General features: G+C 38.3%; 1 pseudogene across 1 annotated transcript; it reads left to right on the top strand.

Moving 5' to 3' along the window:
• On the top strand, window positions 1-14,066 carry LOC146390987 (Fc receptor-like protein 5; annotated as a pseudogene). The gene is made up of 16 exons (XR_014799519.1): window positions 1-166; window positions 1,209-1,448; window positions 2,524-2,796; window positions 4,766-5,101; window positions 6,615-6,887; window positions 7,006-7,272; window positions 8,243-8,515; window positions 9,579-9,845; window positions 10,329-10,607; window positions 10,717-11,171; window positions 11,418-11,666; window positions 11,839-11,946; window positions 12,199-12,261; window positions 12,342-12,401; window positions 12,730-12,792; window positions 13,011-14,066. The product of XR_014799519.1 is annotated as an Fc receptor-like protein 5 (transcript).
• The last annotated feature ends 6,589 nt before the right edge of the window (window positions 14,067-20,655 follow it).

The following is a 20,655-nucleotide window of genomic DNA, read 5'->3' as shown; positions in this document are numbered from 1 at the left end:
ATGTCACCTGACCTGGAACAACAGAAGGTAAGAAGAAAACACAAGAAGCAAGCCTGCATGTTTGCAGTGGACAGGAAATGTGAACACGTCACACGACTGCTGTGGTCAAAGCTACAGGAGCTGTTTGAGGTTTGTATAAAAGGAAAGGAAGCACAGAGAGGCCACAGTCAGAAGAAACACTCTGGTCTTATCTGTATTAAATGCAGCTTCTCTTTTTATTATTGATGTAAAGTCAAAGTGTTTGAGATCAGCTGAGGATCAGAGTGCAGCAGGGCTGGATGTGAGGATGGGGCACTCTTTGCTCTGCATGACGGGGTTATTGTGTAAGTACATTTGTGACATTGTTTGAATGGCACTGATTAATGAAAGTGTTTCTCATGTGTGAGAATTAGAGTGTATCACAGGTTTGAAGTGTTTATCTGAGAGTTTCAACAAAGCATATTTGTGATGTTTATGATAGTTACAGACAAATGTTGGCTGGTTCCTTGATTCAGTTTAGTCTGGAGTATCATGTTGGATACATCGCTGCTTGTTGCACTTGACTCATTGTCGTGTACAAGTTCATATATTAATAGTGTTTTATGCACAGAAATATTTTGATGAGCAGTAACTGTGTCATGTGAAAATTAATCTTTAAAAAACTACTTTAGTTCATTTTGACTTTGATTTTCTGTCAGTTTGATGCTGATGTTTAATCTTTACTTTAGTGCTCGATACTCTCTTCTACGTTAATGCTGAAGGTGAGAAATGGTTCATTTTCCTTTCTTCATATTTATCAAATATGAATAATTTTGCTCTGATATTTCATGCACCATTTTAAATCGTATCCTGTCTCTCTGTTTGTGCATCGTTTTATTTAAGATTTAAATCAGTTTATTAATGGTTAAATCCTGCAGTTTCAATTTGCCTGATTACAAATTTGTATTTCTATCAGATTTTTTCTTGTTTTAATGTTTTTTTTAAACACACAGGAAGTAACAAGGTCATACTGACAGTTCAGATCTGTGCAGTCACTCTGTGGTTTTACTCAGAATATTAATTAACTGCTTTAATTTGTTTCATGAAAACACATCTTATTATTTTCAAGTCCAAATGTCACCAGGATGCAGTAAATCTTTTGACTCTTAACAGCAGCAATAAAATCAGTTCAGCTTCAAAATGACTTTATGCTTCCATCAATCTCTAACTTGATGTGTTTATGTGAACAGTTCCCAATAAGCCCACCGTGATCCTCGAACCATCCTGGCCTCAGATATACAGCAGTGAGACAGTCACTGTCAGATGTGAAGGAAGTCAGTCGCTGTTTGTATGGAGAGATGGCACATTAATCAGACCTCGAACATCTGAATACAGAATCAGCAGAGCTACTGAGTCTGACAGTGGAGGATACAGCTGCTGCACCATGAGTCTTTCAGTCTGCAGTGACATCATCACACTGATTGTATCATGTAAGTTGGACACATTTCATTTTGTCATATTGTTCTTTGTTTTAGTTTAGTAACAAAATCAGTGAAAATCGTAACAAATATTAAACACAGATGTAATGATCTCAGTTTCTTCAGTACCTGCACATGTGCAGTTTCCACCACTGCAGCTCAGAATTATGACACAATTATTTTATTTTTATAATTTATTTGAAGTTGTGGATCAAACATGATCAATAAATACAGAATGAGCAGAGCTGCTGTCTGATGATGGAAAATACAGATGCTGAAAAAAGAAAAGGCTGATCATCAACAGAGAAGAGTTCTGTTATCACATCACAGCGCTGGTTGGGGTCGGGGATAGCATACAGTATGAAAAACATCTGTGTAAATTATGGTGACTGATAGATGCTGCTGACTGTCCATTGGTTATGCATTTTTATGCATATATATTTATGTGATCATGATCCTTAAAACAAACATTTAAATAAAAAACAGATTAACAAAAAATCTGATAATAAGAGCGACCACAATCAACTGGCCTCAGATCAGCTAACAGTGTATAGTTCACCTGTCTCTGCATTTAGGAGTACAGTTTGATGGCTGAGCATAAAAACAGTCTCACCTGATTCTTGATTCACTCTGATAAAGTTTTCATCATGTTATATACATCCAGCGTTAGCTCCTGGCTCTCTAGCTGGCTAACAGTTAGCTGAGATACCTGTGCTGTCCTCATGTGTGCTGCTGCCAGTTGTTGATTCTCATCAAATTTGTTTTACAGACACTTTTTTTTCTTGTGTTGTTGGTGCCTGTTTGTAACAAGTGTGATGATCACACTGAGATCAGGGACCGACCTACCTGAGAAACCTGAGCTCTATTATTGAACTCCGTCCATCTTCTTAACCCATTATCCAGGGTTGTGACCTGTTAAGCACTTACTGAATTAAAAAAATACATAAATTGTAAATTAATAAAAATAAATTGGATTTTTTTTAAATTACTATTGAGTTTTTATGTTGAAATCTTTATTTGTTATATAACAAAGTTTTTCCTGAAGCAACTGACAGTCTGATGTTTGTCTTTCCTGTAACATCAACAGCAAGTAAACCCAGAGCCACACTGACAGCACCAAGTTCAGTCATACCAGCAGGGGGCAGTGTGACACTGAGCTGCTCTGTGGAGGGCTCTGCTGGCTGGAAGTTTGACTGGTTCAAACGTGATTCAGTCTCTTCTAAAGCTCAGCTCATGAGAGGAAATGAAGCAAACAGAGTTATTAGTGTCTCACAAGGAGGTCTGTACCACTGCAGAGGAGGGAGAGGAGATCCAGTTTACTACACAGAGGACAGCAGTGACGTCACAGTTGTGGAGACTTGTGAGTTTTAAACTTTATGTTATTTAAGTTTCTCATGTGTTTCATACAAATGTAGAAATAAACATTGTGGCATCAACTCCAGAAAAGACTAGAAAAACTGCATATTTATAGCTCATTAGCTGCTGTTAGTCTTTAAATTGTGTTTTATTAAATTTTTTTGGCCTCTCTTTCTAAATGCTTCTTTATCCTAAACTGACTTTAAGTGGACATGAAAGACTACATGTATTAAGCCACAGAGCCATAAAAACAAACAAACAAACAAAAATAAAGGTTAATCCTTAACATGTTGTCATCCGAGGTCATCAACAGCTCAGCTAACATCAGGTCAGATCAGGGTCGGTAACCCGCGGCTCTTCCGCCCCTCAGCTGTGGCTCCCGCAAGCTTTAGGTGAAAAAATGAAAAAAATAAAAGTCCCACACAACATCCCCAACATCTGCAGGAGGAAGTTTACAGAGTGAGAAAAAGAAAAGTGTGTTTATAGCAGCAGCTACTGCAGCCAGAGAGAGTCTGACAGGCCCAGCTGTGAGCCACATGTTAGTATCCAGCTGTTCACTGTGTTCACCGCCTCCAGAGGAAGAAAGTGTGCTGCTGTAACCTTCCCTCGCCTCTCTCCATCTCTGCACTTTGCCATAAGTTGACCCAGAGCAGAAAGCTAGTTAGCAGCTACGAGCCAAACTCAGAACACTGAGCATCAGCCAGAGGTCTCCGTGGCTCAGAGCCGTGGATCTGGAGATAAACCTGCCATTCTGACACTCACGTCAACATGACAAAGTCTGCTTTCCATAAGGAGACAAATTTGTGTTGAAAGTGTTACAAACACACACGATATGATCAACAAGCAATGATTTGTGACTTGAAAGCAGCTCACATTTGTGGATCTGTGTGAAGCTGGCAGTTAAATTAGACTCAAAACCCCACGTGGGCACGAGACGAGTGCGTGTCAGGTGATTTGTCCACATGTATTTAAGGTGTTGTGAGCTGTGTATTATCACCAGATATGCTGTTATTGTGCAATAAATATCTTTATGTTTTCGACCCTGAGCTGATGTATTTTATACTCAGGGCTGCCCGTGGCTTCATGAAAACAACAGAAGATGATCGCTCATTGAAATGGACTGAAGACATAATTATATACAAATAGTTTTCATGATTATTCTTCTTATTTTACAATTATTGGACCACAGCTACATTTTATTTACTTATTGTGAACTCAAACAGACCTGCAGAATGATGCTTTATTTAAAGTAGGCCTGCACAGGCCTGTGCTGTTTTTCTCCTCTTTAAAGTTTTTGTTAAAAAGTTCTTAAAAGGTAAAAAAGCTCTTCTTCTTATTAAGACATCTTGTATTGTATTAAGTATATTTATTATAATCTCTGAATTATGGATGATGAATTTTAAAGAAAGAAATCTGAAAAAACAATCCGGACGTTAAAATTTGTCCCTCAATGATCAGCAGTTACTCAGGTTTGTGTCGACACATTTGTACAATAGTTTGTGTGAACTGGAGACCTGAAAAGTTTCACACAAATACCTGCACACATCTGTAAATCTTACTTTACGCTTGTGAATCATATTATACACAGTTGTACCACTTTCATGGTAAATTTGTTGCCATAAAAACAAGGATATACTGTCCACCTTCACTCCCTGTCTCTGTAGCAGTAAGTGGTTCTTCAAAGGGAAAATGCAGCTGTTAGCTGTAATGTTAGGATTTGTAGATCACTTTATAAATGTGGAGTGTGTGGAGAACAGGCTGTGTGAGTCAGATACACCGGTGGGCCACCACACACGTGTACCACACATTAAATAAATGTAAACACTGATTTTTAAATCCATCTTCATTTACAGTCAAAATGTCACCAGGATGCAGTAAATCTTTCTCCTCTGAACAACAGAAAAAATAAAATCAGACTTCAAAATGACTTCATGTTTCTATTTGTCTCTAACTGGATATTTTTCTGTGAACAGTTCCCAGTAAGCCCACTGTGACCCTGCAGCCATCCTGGATTCAGATATACAGCGGTGAGACAGTCACTGTCAGATGTGAGATTCAGGGAGGTGAAGGAGCTCAGTGGACGTATGAATGGAGAGCAGCCAAGTTAAACACACCTCCAACATCCAATGAATACAGAATCATCAGAGCTACTGAGTCTGACAGTGGAGGATACAGCTGCCGGGGCAGAAGGGACTATTTCTTCTCAGAGTGGAGTGATATCATCACACTGACTGTATCATGTAAGATCTTTCATCCAGATTATTTCAAATTACTTATTGTGTTAATCGAACCTTTAATTGGGAAAATGAGTCATCTGCCTATTAAATAAAATCACAAATCAGATGTTAATTTATTTATTTTTTATTCTAGTAAACTTTCAAACATGATAACAGACAGTTTGTGTTTATATTACAAAACATATAATTTAACCATTTGTGGACAGGCTGCAGTCGTCAGTGTCCATGAACAGCATCAACATGCTGGTTCAGACGTTTCTTCTCAGGGTAGAAATTATTTATTTTCTTCTTGTATAAAAATATTTTTAATGTTAGTTTTAATTCAAAATTAATGGTTAAAAACATGTAACACATATGAACATCATAGAAAAAGCAAGTGAATGTTTCAGTTCAACAAGCGCTCCAGTCAGACATTAAACTTCAGTAACACTGTGCAGTTATGAAACTTTAATCTGAGTCAAACTGATTTAATCAGCATTAAATAAATCAATGAAATAAACATCACCCCACAGATACAACCTCAGTGAATTCTGTCCAGTGTTCACTCAGTGTGGGTGTTAAACTGTGTGACTGGAGTCGTGCTTTGTGGCATCGAGAGCTCAGAACAGTCCGTCAGCTAACAGTTAGCCAAGCTAACATCGAAGCACTTATGCAAATAGGCTCAAACAAACTGACCATGGATTAAAAAAGGACACTTGGTGACAGACAAACAGGGTATTTTAAAACTTTACTTATACTCCATAGCACTATAATTGCTGCTTGTGAATTGAAATGCATTCTGGGATACCTGGCTGCCTCACATCCACAGTACCACCAGTTCAGTCGATTGTCTAGTATTGATCTGTGCTGACTTACTCTACATGGTAACCAATCAGATGTTAGACAAGCTGCAGTGGCAGCGTTAAACAAGACCCTCCACAGGTTGATCACATTTTGGCAAGTTTGGTCTCATGAGGAACACAAACTCCATCTTTAGCTGAATTAAACTCAAAGGACTCCTGTGTGGTTTTATTTTATTGGAGACTTCATTGGAGTCTTTCAGCCTCTCTGATTGTTCAGTTTTCCTCTGTAAATAAGGTGTTTACATTATTCAAAATTACATCATAGAAAACTACATGAACTTGATGTTGGAACCATGTCAGCGATGGTCACGGTGCTCGAACAATAACAGACACCATTCAGTGTAGTGTGACTTTAGACTATTATTAAAGGGAAACGTAGAGAGGACACAAACAAACTGACCATGGATTAAACATGGATAAAGTACTTTGTATTTGTAACATTTGTCTTTGAATAGATGAAGAATAAATCAGAGGGAATCTGTAGTGTAGTTGTGCATGAAGACAGTCTAATGTGTCACATGCAGGTAAATGTTTTCTGTTTGGTGCTAGAAGCTAAATGACTGAGTGAATGTGTAAAGTTTGATCATTACTATTAAGCACTTACTGAAAAAAACAACAAATTGCATATTTCTAAAATGATTCTTGAATTTTTTACTTTCTCTTTAAAATCTTTATTTATTGTAACAAAGTTTTTCCTGAAGCAACTGACAGTCTGATGTTTGTCTTTCCTGTAACATCAACAGCAAGTAAACCCAGAGCCACACTGACAGCACAAAGTTCAATCATACCAGCAGGGGGCAGTGTGACACTGAGCTGCTCTGTGGAGGGCTCTGCTGGCTGGAAGTTTGACTGGTTCAGACGTGACTCAGAGTTTTCTGGAGCTCAGAAAATAGGAGCTGGAACATCAGAGCACACTGTCAGTATTTCAGAAGGAGGCATCTATTACTGCAGAGGAGGGAGAGGAGATCCAGTTTTCTCCACAGAGGACAGTGCTGCAGTTACAATTCAGAAACAAGGTGAGGGTGAAATTTTGTTGTGAAATAAAACGAAACATCATGATTAAACTGAAGTAACAATTTATAAATATGATTTATGATTTTTTCACTTTAATATTTGTGTTTATTTGTTTGTTAGGGAAAGTTTTGGCTGCTGTGAATCTGCAGCACAGCTGGTCTCAGATATTCACTGGTGAGACAATCACTCTCAGATGTGAGATTCAGGGAGGTGAAGGAAAGGTGTGGAAATATGAATGGACAGCACCCAACACAAACAGCCCTCCAACATCCAGTGAATACAGGATCAGCAGAGTTTCAGTGTCCCACAGTGGAGACTACAGATGTCGGGGTAGCAGTGACTATCTCTTAACAGGATGGAGTGATGCCTTCAGACTGACAGTTTCATGTGAGTTGGACCATGATTCATGCTGACATTTAATGTTTTCATGTTTACATCTGTCTTAACAGGAAAACTCCAACAATGATCCAGCTGTCTGCAGGCAGCTCAGGACAACAGTTTTTCTCACTGTGCAAACAAAAAGGAGTGACACCATGGAGGCTCTTAAAATATCAGTAATGTAAAGAGGAATGTACAGAGATGACAGTTTGATAAGAGAATGATAAATCGGTGAAATCTTTAGTTTGTTAAACAGTCTAATGTGTCACATGCAGGTAGGGATGGTAATGGATAAGAAATTATTGATTCTCATTGGCTCCACTTTGAGAGTCGCCACCATCTCTAAGCAGAATATCAAAGACATTCATGCAGATTAATTAGAGGCTGTGAGGTCAAATGTTTGTGCATGTTGGAGGTATTTCCCCTCTTTGTTGTGATCAGTGTTGGGATCATTTCTCAAAAAAAGTAAAGCAAAAAAGTTCTTACACAAAATCAGCACAAAGAGACTTTAAAGCGGTCGTCATGGTGATTTTTCTGTAGAAACTTGAACAGGTAGAAACGGAGCTGCAGCCTGACTGCTCATCAGTTTGTTACCTGTTGAATTTCAGCAGCAGCTTTACTGTAAATCACAACTCATTTCTCACAGTGCTGGTCTGGGGTCAGCATTAACTCAGCTTTAACGTCACTCTGGGTTCTTGGCTAGCTTAGCGTTAGCATGCTGTGCTTTAAAGAGCCAAAGTTGTGTTAACAGGTGATTATTTGAATGCAGTTGTTTCTGTCCTAGAACAGTCTCCACTTTACCATCACTCTCATCCTGTATGCCGTAATCCGGTTCTCTACTCCCATCCCTACATGCAGGATTACTAATTACTGTTTGTGTTTGTAGATAAATTAATCAGTGTTTAAAGTGTGATCAGTACAGTAGCAAGTTTATTCTTGATTATGTTTTAATGTTTTACTTATTTTGTTTCTTCAACAGCAAGTAAACCCAGAGTCACACTGACAGCACAAAGTTCAATCATACCAGCAGGGGGCAGTGTGACACTGAGCTGCTCTGTGGAGGGCTCTGCTGGCTGGAGGTTTGACTGGTTCAGACGTGATTCAGTCTCTTCTAAAGCTCAGCTCATGAGAGGAAATGAAGCAAACAGAGTTATTAGTGTCTCACAAGGAGGTCTGTACCACTGCAGAGGAGGGAGAGGAGATCCAGTTTACTACACAGAGGACAGCAGTGACGTCACAGTTAGAGAAACTCGTGAGTTTAATTATTTTATTTCTACCAGACTAAGAGGTCATTATGTAATGTGTGCTAACAACTTTATCTAATAGCTGTGAGTTTATTAACCCTCAGATAAGTTTTCTGCTCATTAAGATTACTTGGAGAGGTGGGAAAATACAAACATTTATTCAACTTTGTTTTTGATTTAAGTCCAAAATTGTGAGATTAAGGACTCACCCTTACAGAGAATGTGCTCTCCAAAAACCATCAACAAAACAATTCAGACCTTTAAAAAATGTGTTTTAGCTACAAAAGTTCAAATTGAGGAGAAAAATGAGACCTTGCAGTGAAAAGTTTCATATTTTGTTTTAATAACAAACAACAAAACAAATGTTTCTGTGTTACAGTGTTGATGTAAATACCAGCCGTACCTGCAGGTGTAAACATGAGACTGTGCTGTAACAATGTAAACACTGTATATGAGAGTTGTGTTGGATCTGATTGTTCAGCGTTCAGCATGGTGATGGCTGAGGGATCAAAGCTGTTCCTTAGTTTGTTAGTTTTTGTCTTTATGGCTCTGAAATGTCTGCCTGAAGGTAGACGTTCAAACAGTGCATGACCTGGGTGAGATGGATCCTGAAGGATTTTCTTCATGTTCCTGAGACTGCGGGAGCTGTGCAGGTCTTCAAGTGAGGGCAAAGGATGGCCAACTATCCTCTGGGTGACCTGTATAACCCTGTGGAGCTATTTCCTCTGTGCTACTGTGCAGCTGTGCTATACAGTTCTTCATGTAGCACAGTATGCTAGGAAAAACCAGCTACAGGTCAGGGTGTTTGAAAATATCTCAGTGGATCCTGATGAAGCAGTCCTGCCTCTGGCCTGGTTTTGACTGTCTTTGTGCTGTTTAGAGCAATTTTGCAAAGTGGGATGTGGCCATGATCAAAAACAGTTATCTGTGGTCAGACTGGCCGAGGTGTGGTTTAAACCTGTAGCCTGTTTAAGGTTGATTTTTTTTTTTCACTCACGTTACTCTCATGTTTTAAACAGCAGAGTTTTTATGTTTCTATTTGTCTCTAACTGGATATTTTTCTGTGAACAGTTCCCAGTAAGCCCACTGTGACCCTGCAGCCATCCTGGACTCAGATATACAGCGGTGAGACAGTCACTGTCAGATGTGAGATTCAGGGAGGTGAAGGAGCTCAGTGGACGTATGAATGGAGAGCAGCCAAGTTAAACACACCTCCAACATCCAATGAATACAGAATCATCAGAGCTACTGAGTCTGACAGTGGAGGATACAGCTGCTGGGGCAGAAGGGACTATTTCTTCTCAGAGTGGAGTGATATCATCACACTGACTGTGTCATGTAAGATCTTTCATCCAGAGTATCTAAATAAGGAAAAAGCACTTCTTCTTTCTTACAGCTTTATAACTGTCTTTCATGTTGGTCAGTAAAATGTTTTGTTTTTATTCCAACAACAAAAACCTGAACAGCAGCTTTTTATTCACAGTGAAGAGAACAAAACATATGAGAGTAACTTCTCTGCTGTGCAGCTCTAATACATGAAAGATGAAATGCAGAACAAACGCTGAATCTGTCTCAGCTGCTCCACCACATCCACTAAGAAACATTAAATCCACTGATTGTTCCTCATGTGTGTTTTTAACTTAGAAATGCTGCAAATTAAATATGAAAGATTTGTGTTGTATTTGTGTGATAGTTGTACAGTTTGTTGCAGCTTCACCATTAAAGTTATGTGATATTTATTATTTACATATTTCCACCAAGTTATTTCAACTGGTTTGATTCAGTCATTGACTTTTGTTCTTTTTCTAAACTGAACTGCAGATAAACCAAAGGCCAAACTGAGAGCTGATAACACAGCTGTTCCAGTAGGGGGCAGTGTGACCCTGACCTGCTCTGTGAACCCATCATCATCATCTGGATGGAAATACTACTGGTACAGAGAGGAGAAATCCTCTGAAGCCCTGACCACACAAGATACAGTTTTCCACTCAAATGGACAAATCAGTGTCTCACAGGAAGGACTCTACAGGTGCAGAGGAGGAAGAGGAAACCCAGTTTACTACACAGAGGACAGCCAGTCAGTCAGGATTAGGAAAACTGGTCAGTTTAACATGAAGTCAGATAAATTCCTGATTAAGGAGGAAGATGAAGAACAAAAGGCATTAACATTTTTGACATTCATGTGTTTTTATTGTACTTTCTTGAACAGTAACAGTCTCAAACAGGCCTGTTGTGACTCTGTATCCAAACTGGTCTGAGATATACAGAGGAGAGACGATCACTGTCAGATGTGAGATCCATGGAGGAGACACTGAGTGGGATTATGAGTGGGAAACAAACAGCATGATAAAAGCTCCAAATCAAATCTGTGAGCTTTGTCTCTTCACTGCATGTTTTTTCCAGATGTTCATTCAGCAGCGTCTCTCACAGTGAGTCCTGACAGAGTGCAACACTTCACCTCTGACTCTGTCTCACTGACCTGTGAGGGAAACTTCACTGAGTGGAGAGTGAGGAAGTTCTCTGAGGACGGCCGACTGTACTCTGACTGTAGGAGAATGACTGGATCCACATGTAACATCAACACATCAAAGTCAGATACTGCAGTGTACTGGTGTGAGTCTGGATCAGGAGAGTTCAGCAGTGCAGTCAACATCACTGTACAGAGTATGTTATTATACATTTACTTCTTGGATTTGAATGATTTAGACATCACATGAACATTTGTCCCAGCTTTGCTGCATGTGAAGTCATTTTATGTGGCAAAAATAAAACACACAGTTTTTAAATACACGAGATCAGATCTTCATGATGAACATTTTTACAATCTGTTCTTATTATTGTTTGTCAGCTTTTTCTAAAAGTGTGCACCAGCTGATGTGACTGAAACAATTGTGTGTGATTGTGTCACAGATGATGGTAATGGTCCTATCCTGGTGAGTCCTGTTCATCCTGTGACTGAGGGAGCTTCTGTTAGTCTGAGCTGCAGTTTGAGAACACAAAAAATACTTTCCAATGTGTTTTTCTATCACAATGACAAACTTATTCAAAATGATCCCCGAGGGGAGCTGAAGATCTCTGCAGTGTCAAAGTCTGATGAAGGTTTCTACAAGTGTCAGTACTCAGGAAGAGAGTCAGCACAGAGCTGGATGTCAGTTAAAGGTGAGCAGGATCAAAACATTTGATACATTTTTCTAAACCAATGACTGAGAAGGAACGTTAGATTGTCTGATTTAATTCTCAAAGTCACTTGGCTCCATTTTATGAATGTATTTATTTATAAGATTATAATTTATTAATTAATTTCTGTTTTTTGTTACAATAACTGTGTCAGGAGCTGACAGCTGTTCATCTCCTGTGTGGTTGATTGTTGGACTGGTTTGTGGAGTCTCTCTCATTATTATTCTCCTGCTCTTGTTGTATCGCTGCAGACAGTCGAAGTGTAAGAGCCTCTTCTTTTCACTCTGTATTAGAGAGTTTATTTACTACATACACTTTAATTATTCACACATATACTAATACTACTGTTATCTTTATGTAATCACACAAGTTGAATACAGTGAAATTGGTGTACTCCAGTTTGAAAAGCACGCAACAGCTAGATATGAAAAAGATGTGAGATTTAAGAAGACTATCTCGTGATATGTTTATAAACATTTAACTTTTTCTTTGTCTTTTCTTTTTTTTATTGCAGTTCCAGATGAAACCCAAGATGTCTCATATTCTCTCATTAAGCTTAAAGATTTTGAAAAGAGGAGTATGCAAAGCACACATTGTGTGGGGGAAAAAATTGTATTAATTATTTTCTTTTGTGAATTAATCTGATCATCTTAACAGGGAAGCATCACAAACCAGAGGAGTGTGTTATTTACTCTGAGGTGAAGACAGGAGCTGCAGGTACAGTCACAACAGTCTCATTCAGTGTTTGTACTTGAATGTGTCATCACATCATTATATTGCAGGTAATTATAGGTCAACATGGAGTTTAGTTATTCACTTACTAATCAGTGTTTCAGCTTGACTGAATCACAGCATCCACAGATTCTGACCCAGACCTCAATCACAAAACACACACATGCAAAGCTGAAGTGTCACAGGCAACAAATTATTTCACTTAGATTTCTTTCACTGTAGTTGCAAAAAGTTTAAAGTTCATATGTATCCAACATGTTTGTATCATATCTGTGCTGAACAAATGTGTGCTGAGCTCTGACGTCTCTTTCAGAGGACAGTCTGATGTATGCTGAAGTCAAACAGCCCAAAAAAGAAAAAGCCAAGAAAAACAAAGGTGAGCAAAGTCTGCCATCATCTCCACTGAATATTGTTCAACATGTTTATCAGCTCTTAAAATGTAAATCTGTTTATTTTAATATTTATATTTAGGTATTCACAACAAGCAGCTGATTAATAAAATATATCAAACTCTATCTTTGCATTAGTGGAGACATCCAGTTTCCTCCTGGTTAATGATATTATTGTTCTCAATGATCTTCTCTTCATTCACAGGAAAATCAAGTCCTGCAGCTGATGCAGCAGTTTATTCTGAAGTCACATCAGGAAGCTCTCTCAGTAATTCTGCTGCCATGCAGGCTGATTTATTCTTCACATTATTAAATGTCTTCAGCTCATAATATCTTTACATGTTGGAAATCACTTTGTCTTTTTGTGCTTGTCTTACAGGTCAGTGAGGAGAGCTGTAGCAGCAAAGCCAAGAAGAAGCTTTTTATGAAGCCACTCTTGCTCCTCTGATATTTTTTATTTAAATCTATGCTCTCATTTTTATGAAGATTATATATTTTTAAAATACACTTTTTAAAAAATATATATATATTCATTGTTAAAGGTTTTGTATAAAACTTTGAATGTATCCTGTTCCAACAGCTGCAAAAAAAAAAAAAAAATAGTTTGAAATATGTGATCATATATTTAGTTTCTTATATAGCGCAACTTAAAGTCAGAGTTGTTTGCCATGACTTTTGTTGCCATGAAAACAGGATACTGCTGGACTTCAAGTTTGCTCTGTCCATTTTACTTTAGTTATTTTGTTTGTCCTGTCTTAGTTTTATTGTCTTTTGTTATTCTATTTGAGAGGGATTTATCTTTTAGCTCTTTTTAGAGTCATTTTATATATTGTGAATAAAATAAATGTTTTTATTTGCTACTCTTTTGGGTGTAAAATACCTTTATTGGTTACTTTCTATTTTGCCTCTGGCTTATTTTTATCAACTGAAAAGCCTCATGATTTCCCCAAAATGGGGAAACTAAGCATGTGGTTTCAACGAAAAGCCTTCTGTTTATGAGATGTCTTTTTTCATGGTATCAGCACATAGCAGAGAGTAAACAAGGAGTTCAGACAAAAAGCACAGTGGAAATTTCTCTTTGATAATTATCACTGTTACATTTAAGAATGCATGACACTGTGAAAAGCAATGAAAAATAATTGTGGTCATTGTGGTGCTGAGACATGGAAGGTGGAAAAAAAGCAACAAAAAATGTGACATGTTGTAAAACTGAAATTCCTCACACTGAAACAGCCTGTATGAGTCTGTTTAAAAAATAAAAATAAATCTGGTCTTTTCAATATTTTCCCCATGTTTTTTTCAAACCTTTATATGTCAAAGCCACCCTGCTGAATAGCTATTGAAACTTGTATAGGCAGTATATAAACAACAAATAATATACCATAAACAGCAGGTTACATTTAAATGTATTTCCCCATTTCTATTGTTGCCAACAAACAAACTCAAACATCACCAACAGCAAAAATCAGTCTTTGGAAAATCCCTATGTTTCCCTCCCTCCCCTACTCGCTGGCAGCTGGATTGCAGGTTGTGTCAGATAGCTCAGCTATTATTATGCCAGCAAGACAGCATTTAAGTCATTTTGAATTTGTGTTTGAAAAGGACAAAAAAGAACACCACAGTGAAATGCAAACTGAGTCTATCTTATATGAAGTGTCTCTACTTTTAACCTGGAAAATTTCCTGTTAATACAATCATACTGTGATTTTCATGCCAGATTTCAGTCTTGTCCTTGTATGCAGTTTCTATAGTCTTTGTGAATGTTTAGACATTATGTATTTTTATGATCATATATTCACAGTCTTCACAATTTTAAGCTGACAAAAATTATTCTGGAATGGTTCTGTGTTTTGTAGATATAGCTTTTTGCAAGTTGGTGAAACTCTGCCACTTAAATATTCTCTAAATATTCTCCCTTAATACATATCTAAGGAGACAAGAAGTAAAAGTCAAAAACAGCTTTACTGCTGAGCTCCTTAATAAATACAACAAACAGCAGGTCAGGTCCAAATAATCTGAAACTACACCTCTTGCAACAAAACACAAACACAAGGACAGACACAAACATAAAAGAGAACATGGCAAAGGACAAGGAAGACAGGTGGGAGGACAGCTAAAACCAATCACAGATGACAAGATGGGGAAGTAGAACTAAACACAAAGCACTATGGACACAAGAGATCAAAATAAGACAGGAAGATAAGATGAGACCAGAAAAAGACATACAAGCTTGGCATAGAGACAGAAGATAAACAAACAAGGAGACAAGACTGGGGGGACAGAATGGGAATACTAAAGGGGATAAACAATCATTTAAATAAAGAAGTCAAGGAACTAAAGGCACTGATAACAAACTCATAAGGAAAGCAACCCCCCCCCCTCCCCCCCAAAAAAACAACAACAACTATCATTATAAACTAAAGACTATCAATATATCTATCATACAGAACATAGTACCATAATACAAAGATTATAAAAAATACAAAACTAGATTAACCATAAAAATCCTATGAAAATCTAAACCCTGTGTCCAAGACATAGAGATCATAACAAATATTTGAACAACATAGTAAAATTAAATGAAATAGTAAAATATATCAATTTAAACAGTTAAACATTAAAGTATGCTCGTTTGTAAATAATATATGGATTTATAAGATTTTCAAATCACAATTCTCTCTTTTTTTAAATTTACTTTCCATGCAGCATTCCTTTTTCTTTTTTTTTTCTTTTTTTTGCAGATGAGTCTGTAAAACTGAATCTCCTTATTCACTTAAATTTAGCACATGCCTTAGAAGTGTGATGACCCCTTGGCCTTTTGTGCCCTCAGTCTTAGATTTATGTTGTTTGTACTGTGCTTTGTTCTGCTGGAGGCTAACTACCTGCATGAGCTACACCTGGACCCAGTGAGCTTGGCTATGAAGGCTTCTCTCTGTCCTGACTTTGGCATCCACATCCTTACTTGATCTTGCTTAACTGCAGCATAATTTCTTGAATTATTTTGCTATTTTTACACTCTGCCACACATACATGCATGCTTTACACTACTGACCTGCTGGCAAACATGTTTTCTTTATTTATATTGCCATTAATCTATTCTTACTTAGTTATCACCTCGGTCAGTCTCCCTCTCTTGTTGGAGCCAATGGGCCAGGGTTGCCAGGGTTTCCATGGCAACAAAAGTCATACATGCTCTAGAAACCATCATAGCAATACAGTAAGCATGTACTCTGTCTTTTATCAGCTGTAGCTCACACATCAGCCTGGCTCTGATGTGTGGTTAGCAGAAAGTTCTGAGTTTATTTAAGCTGCTATAGTGAGTGATGAATTACTGTTGTGGTGAATAAGCTTTCTTTGGCTTGTGATTATAATCAGTCTGTTTGTAGCACATCTCCCACTGTACACACATACAGTCTCAGACAGTTTCCTTCCAGAAATCACACACATATCAGTTCCGGTCCTGCTACTGTGTAAAACAGGATAGAATATTATTTGATGCCAAGCAGTTGTGCTGGTCAGCCTCCTCTGGCATTCCCCCTGAACCCACTGCACCACCCCTTCCCTGCAGCTGAACCACAAACCACACCCAACCACCACGGACTGAAACTTTGCTACCACTTATTCCACTGAACATAATTGTTGGCTGAGGAATTTTATAAATGAATGTGCTTATTTGGTACAGGCCTATTACAGAGTTATTATGCCTGTGAAAATAAATTCAAGTGCAAGTTAAAGTAATTGTGTATTGTGTATCTGCTAAGTAAAAAACACAGTGACTTTATCATTTTTCCTCTGGCCTGCTAAACTAAAAAGAGGAAGAACAATTTGAGCTGAATTTGTACAGCCTTCCAAAGAACACGATTGAGCCCTGACAGCTGATAGCAGAGATAGATCATAGGCAGAACTCAAGATACCAAGTTTTTAAAACTCCACTCTCATCTGTCATCACGTTGCTGCAGACATTAATTACTGACTAGCCACTTCCTTTTTTCTGTTTTGCAAATGATGTGCTTTAGTTACTATATATAATAATAATAATGGATTGGATTTATATAGCGCGTTCCAAGGCACCCAAAGCGCTTTACAATGCCACTATTCATTCACTCTTGCATTCACACACTGGTGGAGGCAAGCTACGGTTGTAGCCACAGCTGCCCTGGGGCAGACTGACAGAAGCGAGGCTGCCATATCGCGCCATCGGCCCCTCTGGCCAACACCAGTAGGCGGTAGGGTAAAGTGTCTTGCCCAAGGACACAACGACCAGGACAGAGAGCACAGGGATCGAACCGGCGACCTTCCAGTTACAGATACGCTTCCCAACCCCCTGAGCCACGGTCGTCCCAAATAATAATAATGTCTGCTATATAATTCAAAATAAAAACTGATTACACATGCACTAAACACATTTGTCGTCTGCTCGCACATAACCTCTAGTGAGTATATGGTGGCATCTTATCCCTGACATATCACATCTTTTTTTGTGTAAAGGGGAACAGAAAATTCAGTCAACTGTTTAGCATAATGAGGCAATACATGGTTTTTGCTTTGTGTTTCTCAATATGCTTTCAACTTTTAAAGTTAGTACTGCTATAAAATTCAAAAACATAATATTCAATAAATTGTTAATAAAGTTCAAATCTTTTAATAGTGTTGGATCTATAAGATCCTGATTTTTGGTGGCTGCTTTAGAGTCGAGAACCTGGTACTAGAAACTACCTTAGAAGTGCAAACAAGGAACACGTGAACACATGGTACATGGTAGAATAGCAAAGAAGCATGGCAATGGCTTACTTTTCTGAGTGCCATGCTTTGTTTTCAGTTAAAAAAATATATATAGTTTTTGGCACAAAGATATTGATTATTGTGTTTTGGTATTTTATTTGGCACATTTACCCACCAAATAAGGTCTGTGTGCATCTGTACCATTGCAATTTAGCAAGCAAGAAAATGAATTTGTGCGTTGGTTTATTTATTCTTCTGGTTTGTAAAAACTGCATCTCATTTCCATCAGTTCAGCCACATAAATAATCCGGTCACAACCACCTTCTAACCAAAATTCAACCACAAGATGAAAACATTTACATATCAAAGCAGAAGTGAAAGGATGTTTTCCATTGTAATAGTACAAAAAACTAGCTAAAAGTCTATTTTTTTCCTGCAACTTAAAAGGGAGTATCTTAACCTTGTTTCCTGTTATAGGCATATTCTTTGGTCTAATTATGTCAAAGCAAGTTTGTTCACCTCAACTAGGGCCCAGCATGTTTTGCATGAATCTGCTCAGGACTGCCAGAAATAAATGATATGCTGCCATCCGGCCACTGACAGTCTCAAAAACCCAGACAAATATTCCAGAATTATAGCAATCCAAATGTATGGGGTTGTATGACTTTTTTTGTATGGGAAAAAAAGTGAGTTTCTAAAGAAGACAGAAGTAAAACTAAACCTAAATGAAAGCTTTGCCTGACTTGAAGTAACAGAACCGTTATTTTATAACCCAGAGAAAGATAACAACACTGAGAACAAGCTTGAATGTTCTGAATGGACAGGAAACGTAAACACTGATGCGGTTGAAGTTATAGCAGATGGTTGAGCTCAGAGTAAAAGGGAAGGAAGCATGGAAGCCACTGAGAAGAAGAAGTTACGGTCTCATCTATATTAAGCACAGCATCTCTTTCTTCTGCTTATTTGTGAAAAGTAAAACACTGAAAGCTTAGCTGTGCATCAGAGAGCTGCAGAGCTGGATGTGAGGATGAAGCGCTCTTTGCTCTGCATGCTGGAGTTATTCTGTAAGTACATCACTGACTTTCTCTTGTGACCAATTTAAGAAACTATATTGGTGTAAATTAAAGTGTATGAGGTGGTTAACAAGTCTCTGAGAATTCGAATGGTACTACCTTGTGTCCATTTAAAGCAGGGTATTGTGTTGGAAACACTGCTGTTTTACATTACTAGTTTAGAGCATATAAGCAAAGAAATTTGAGGATGAGTCTCCAATCTGAAAATTTACTTTCACCTCCTAAGACCCGAACTCTTCCACAGCATGCATTTTAAAGTTCTCTTTGATATTTGGTCACATTGTTTTTACATTCATCGGGCCCCAAAGAATTAACAGATTTTTTTTTACCTTATTTTTGTTTTTAATAAAAATAAGAGCCACCTATGAGGATATTCGTTTAAAATTTTGATAGAACAGTAGCAGTATAATGTCGTAAGTGAATATCAGGCCCTTGTAGAGCAAAATTGAGTATTTTGGTCTAAATAACCCAAAATGTGATGTCCACATATGTGGACGCCAGGTCCTAGGAGGTTAAAAAATGTTTTAGTTCATAGTGAGTTGATTTGCTGCTGTTTTGATGATGTTTCAATCTTGATTTCAGTGCTCAGTACACTCTTCGATGTAAATGCTGAAGGTACGACAGTTTTTTTTCTTCCTGTTTACAAAGTATGAACAGCATTGATGTATCTCCTGTATCTTTCTGTTTATGTGTTGTCACGGCTGAATCAAAATCCAGACACAGACAAGAACTGACAAACTTATCAGGAGTTTACTTTCACAGAGACCAGTAGCTGAGAGAAACAGGTGTCTATGGTAAATGTAGGGGGCTGATTATCCATCAGGAGAGAACCAGCTTTCTGATTTGGTGAACAAAGCCAGTAACAGGATGAGTTAGAATTGATTTGAGTTGACTGACAGGAAGCAGGAGCGAGCGCTGCCCACACATGGGCCAGCACAAGGCTAGTTGCAGACACACTGGTGGCCCTGTGCTGGCCCATATGTGGATCATCTCTGGCAAACCTGAACTGGGCCACCAAAGGGCCGTCATTTTTTGCGGTATGTGGGCCATGTGTAAGTTGTGTACAGCCACGGGCCAGTTGCAGACACACTGCTGGCCCTGTGCTGGCCCTGATGTCAGCCTAATGTGTACTTAATCAAGCCATGTAATAATAACATGTGCCGGAACATAATAGTGCAAAAGTAACATGACAAAACTCTGCTCAGATAGTGAATGGACTGATTCTTTAATAGAATCTTGTCTAACAGATTACTCAAAGTGCTCTATACAACATGCCATATTCACCCAATCACACACTTTCTCTAAACTGAGTGCTTGACATGCAGACTGGAGGAGCCAGGGATCGAACCACTAACCTTCTGATCAGAAAATCGGAACATAAATAGTTCATCATTGCCAGGCCTGGCCCACATCTGGTTGACATGCACTCTGCCATGACACCAGTCAGTCAGAAGTGCCAGCTTGATGCCGGATCCGGGACAGACCTGTTTTCTATGAACCTGGGCCACATAAACCAAACCACAATCAGGCCAGATGTGGCATGCCATCACATAGACAGTGCCATCTTTGCCAGGTCTGGCCCATATCTGGATGACATACCACTTACCATGCCAGAAGTCAGCCAGCAGTGCCGGCTTGACACCAGATCTGGGCCAGACCTGTTTGCTATGTAGGGCCAAGCAGGACAGATAAGGGACAGTGAGAGGAAGAAGGAGAAAGTGCGACCGCCTCCGTCAAGAGCCAAGAAAGAAGTGATCATATTATTGGAGACTTTATTTGAATCTGTGAAAATCAGAAAATCATATTTCAATAGTTACAGTGCACTGACTGGCATCTTTCATTTCTTCTGGAGTGTGGGAGAGGTTTATTATTCTTATACCCAGACTATTTGTCCTTATCAGAGTTTATAAAGTAATTTTACTACTATTAAATTTTAATTAATTTTAACAGTACTATATTAAAATAGAACTATTAATAGTAGTGTTTTAATATTTTTAACTACTATCAAAAACGTATTAAAAATGATTGTTTGGGAAAAGGAAGATAGCACGCGTT

This window comes from Perissodus microlepis, chromosome 3 (assembly GCF_051167445.1).
Source record: "Perissodus microlepis isolate ML-2025 ecotype Zambia chromosome 3, ASM5116744v1, whole genome shotgun sequence".
NCBI classification, from domain to species: domain Eukaryota; kingdom Metazoa; phylum Chordata; class Actinopteri; order Cichliformes; family Cichlidae; genus Perissodus; species Perissodus microlepis.
The sequence above is the reverse complement of the archived record's forward strand: the minus strand, read 5'-3'. Positions and strand labels throughout refer to the sequence as shown.